Source organism: Lactuca virosa, chromosome 3 (assembly GCF_052849685.1).
Source record: "Lactuca virosa cultivar CGN04683 chromosome 3, Lactuca_virosa_CGN04683_v6, whole genome shotgun sequence".
In the NCBI taxonomy this organism is placed as follows: Eukaryota; Viridiplantae; Streptophyta; class Magnoliopsida; order Asterales; family Asteraceae; genus Lactuca; species Lactuca virosa.
This window is the reverse complement of record NC_136428.1, coordinates 305,844,994-305,849,975: the sequence shown is the minus strand read 5'-3', so window position 1 is coordinate 305,849,975 and position 4,982 is coordinate 305,844,994.

The following is a 4,982-nucleotide window of genomic DNA, read 5'->3' as shown; positions in this document are numbered from 1 at the left end:
TAACAAAGAACTCTTCTCCAAGATGAAGATGTTAACGCAACAGTTGCTTCAACAACAGGAAGACAACAGAACACTGTTTAAGGAGGTGGAAAGGATAAGGGCAAAAGATATGTAAACCCCACCATCAATCTTGTAACCCAATATCCTGAATTTTGATAGCACATGATCCTTAGGGACATGTCCGGAGACTATATCTCCAACATTCGTTGCTAGTCCAACTGGGGGTGTAATCCCAAACAACTGAACTCCTGTGATCCAGGATCTTGAAAAAACTTTCACTACTCCTCATAACATAAATGCTGGTAACTTCTTTGAAAGTAACACTCTTTCTAACTCTATGAATCTTGATACAAGAATAAGTATGGTCATGGATAAAGAGCTTCAGAAACTAATACGGGTGATCTCAAGCGTGGCAGGAGTGGTTCAACCTATATCGGAAGTATCCCCCCACCAATCATAGGATCTCAAGATTTATCTTTTGGGTTTTCTACGCATCAAATACATTGTAAACTAGGTAGTAGAAAAATCGAAACTACGATATACCTAAGTGTACATGCAACCTATGGATCTGTGGTTTCATGCTAATTACATCTACCCTAGAAGACAAAAATACAAAGAAGAAAAACGTACCTCTTATGTAGCTCTTGATCTCCATGCTTGAGATCTTGATCTTGTCCTCCATAAAGTTGCTTGGATGAGAGGACCCAAACCAGAATCTCTCTAATGGTATCACGCCCAATAACACCAAAGAATGGAATAAAGATAACTAGGAGAATGGTCAATTTCACAAACCCAAAGAGGGTTAGAAATTGTCCCAAAAAGGGGAAGGAAGAAGAGTTGGCAAAACTTCAAGCCAAGGTGCAAGGAAGAATGAAATCCCTAAGGCCATATTTATAGCCTTGTATGCCTTCCTAGGTTTTGTACTCCTTCCCATGTAGGATGGAATACCTAGAACGAAATTCACTCCTTTTCCCATGTGGGATGGAGTGATTTTCATCCAACCCTAATTCCATAAGGGTTCTGGAACATTCCTGATTAACCAACTATCGATTAATGAAGATTCAACCCTTTATATAATTAAACTATTAATTAATTCTCATGTTTTCCAATTTGTTTCTAATTAATTGTTAACCATAATAATTAATAAACCAATTTCTCATTTATTTATTCTACTCAATTTGGGTCTTTTGGGCAACAAAAAAGGACCATGTTATTATTAGAAATATTACCAATAGTGTTAGGGCCAGGATCCTTACGATATCCAGGATCCTCAGCTACATTAGGATCCCGGCTAATTACCGTTATTATTTTTATTAATATTTATAACAATCATATTTTGTCTATAACTAACACGTGTGCAAAAGTAGTCAAGGGAAGACCAATTCTCAACGAAGAATCATCTCTACTATGCTAAAGACCCGTAATACTTGGTCAAATAACGTTCATGAAGTTGGTCATAGAGGATCCCGAAAATATCGGACATTTTGTTGGCTAGTTTAGACTATAAATTGACACTTGTAATCTGCACACAACATACTGTTCTTTAGTCTAAGCTTACTCTACGAAATTCCCTACTCATTCTTACTAAGAACTCACTGTAATCTTCATTTTATATCAATAAAATCATCAAGGCAGGTGATCATTATCACCTCCCAAGGTTTTATGTCGGAGATCCTAGCAAGGATCAAGGGCTTTCCTTGTAAACCATTGTGTCACTTTCTTTTACCATTTTCTATTACATAATCTGAACATCACAGCCTCTCATTCAATTTGGTTGATTAGTACTTGTGTGATTTTTGACGAAAACAATTTGGCGCGCACCGTGGGGCCGTGGTGTTCAAAGTCCTCGAAAAAATCATGTCTACACAACCAATCCTCTCTTCGTCCTCTGCTCCTTTCATTCCAACCAAAAACTTACCACCTCCTCCGAGTGGGCCCCCTACTCAGAGGAAAATGCCTGACACTTCCAAGAAAAGAACCCCCTTAATCGCTAATCCAGGAAGTTTGGGATCCTTCGGGCTTCAGGATCCAACTGCCTCAGTCACTACTGCAGAACTTTTCGCTATGATGAGGAAAATGACAGAACAGGTGACCCAATAGCAGGAGGAGAATAGAGCACTACTTAAAGAAGTGGAGAGGATGAAGACGGAATTCCAAAAATACTAGGAAACAACGCCCACAATTGTGCAACCAAGGATCCTGGACTTCAATAATGCAGGATCCTCATAAAATCGCTAGAAGAACACGATTCCTACCACTGTTGCATCACCCTGGGGGGCAACTATGGACAACCGAGTGTCCATGATCAATGATCTCAATGAGCCTTTCAACACTCCTAGAAACCTTGGTTCTAGTAACTTCTTAAACAACAATATTATTAATACTAATTATACTAACGTTGATGTAGGAGCAAACCCAAACATGGCCAGGGAACTTTAGTAATTAAGACAAATGATCTCCAGTGTACCCGGAGTGGTCCAACCAATACCAGAATCATCTCCTACAAGCCACATGATTTCAAGCTTTGCTCCCACGATAGCTGATACCGAAGTTGCTAAGCGCTTCCAAACTCCCAGCATGAAGCTATACGATGGAACTACAGATCCTGAAGAGCATATAGCCAAATACAGAGAAAGGATGGAGATCATTCCCATCCCAGGGCACTTGAAGGAAGCTTGCCTATGCAAAGTATTTGTTTCGACCCTTATAGGATTACTCCTTAAATGGCTGCTAAACGTCCCCCATACTCTATTAGTTTATTTGCACACTTAGTCAATATTTTTAATAACCATTTTTCTGGCAGCAGAACCTTCAAGAAGATCACTAGTGATCTCTACTGCGTGGTTCAGGATCCTAAGGAAAAAATTAGGGACGTTGTTAAGAGGTTTGACAGGGAAGCTCTGTGTCACACCCCCAAACCAGAACGACGGAAACGTCTGGGGGCGGATGGAGTGACTTCATGTATAGTATCATAATAATTGAATAGTAATAAAACATAGCAACACAAACATTCATACCTTTAGATTTAGAGTATTACATTGTTTACAAACACAATTGTTCGAAAGTCGAATACAAATAACTGAAAAGTAAATAACATGAAATGGCGACGCCGGCCCTAAAGAAAGGTTGAGTACCTACCCGCTAGATCCCTGAGAATAGAAGTCGTTTTGAAAAGCGTCAACAAAAAAGTTGGTGAGTTCATAAGCACATTTGTAGGTAAAACATTGTAATATATTTGTTCATAATACGTTGTAAAACTCCAGAAAATCCTATATTTTCTATAAAAAGTAGTTTGTAAATCTCGTTGTAAAAATCCGTATGTAGTTGCATGTATGTTCTTTGTTTTCCTTTGTTTGTATCAGAAAGAAGGTGTTCCCAGAAAATCCTATATTTTCTATATAAAAAGAGGTTGTAGTCTTAAAACCCTAAGACCGGAGTTGTGAAATTAGTTTACAAAATATACGAAACATAGTTTTGTATTTTATAAAACTGATGGGGTGTATATCCCTCACTTGTAAAGTACAAATGTATAGTTCCAGAAAAATCCAGTATTTTCTTAAAGGTGAACTGTGGTCTTATACCCCAAGACCGAGATGGAAGAAAGTATAATATGGAAAATATTTTATTGCCTCATTTCTTTTAATAAAGCTAATGAAGTATAAGCTTTCCGTAAACCATGTCTTAAAATCCTCATACCAAGATGGAGGTGTATATTGTACCGAAAATAGTTTATAGTTTCAGTTATTTAAATAAAACTAATGAAGTATAAGCTTCCCGTAAACCAAAAATCGTTTTGCTTATCCCTATGTGAGTCGTTATAACCATACTAATATGACTGATATGCCTGACTTGCCGTCTTTCAGGTGTCAGTTTCATCGAAAGATATTTGTTACCCTAGACTGGCCTAGTCTAACTGTAGCGAACAGCTCAGGTGTGGGGTGTCAACCCCGTATAGATCTATACATAAACTCCCGCTCTCCCTCCAGGAGACTCTGATTATAACTAACAGGACTTACCGTGCACGCTAGGTAGGTACGAATAAATGCGTCTCACAAGAGCATCAACAGATTTACATGAACTATGACTCATTTTTCTTGTAAAAACAGGATAGTTATACCTTTAGATGATTAAAAGTGTCTTTGAAAACGTAGTTCGTGGTTTCCAAACTATATTGATTATAGTTTAACTTGTTGGTTTGAAATGATTTATATACCCTTTTATGTAAATGTACAGGTGTGTTCCAGCATGAAAAATATGAAATCAAAACATATTACTTGGGTATTAAATCCACTAGATTTGTAAATGACTATACTGTATCAAAGCTTGCTAGTAAAACTATCTTTTAATAAAGTTTCCCAAAAGCATGTAGTTTATAGATCTTAACTTTTCATATGATTTTATAACATTGTTCATGTTAGTTTTGCAGATATACATATACATATCACAATATTTATACCAAAACTAGAGTATACCATAAATTGTAAATAATAGTTTATCCTTAACATAAAGATGAAAAACTTGTAGTTATTTGTGGAATAAACAAAGCTTGACTTGTATCCCCCCCCCCCCCTAAAACATAGAAAAGCTTGAAAATATGGGGGTATGAAGCTCACCTTGGTTTGGTTTGGTGGATGATTTGAAGAGATGTTGAGAGACTTTCAAGCCTAATCACTTGAAGAGTTTGATAAACTCTTTGAAACTTAGTATATCCTAGGAATACCAACACATAATATCATGTGTAAATGGAAGGAAATTAAAAAGATAATGTGTAGAATTTACTAGACAAACTTGAGATACTTACTAGGATCTAGGGAATGCTTTGAAGAAGTGAGTTTTCTTAAGACTTGAAGCTTGAATACGTTTGAAAGTAAAATTAGAAGTTCATAGAAAGTAAATATGATAACTGTGATATTGTGAGGAGTGGTTTACGTTCATAAAGGAAGGATAGGAGTGATAAGGAAGGGTTTACGTTCCTTATAAAG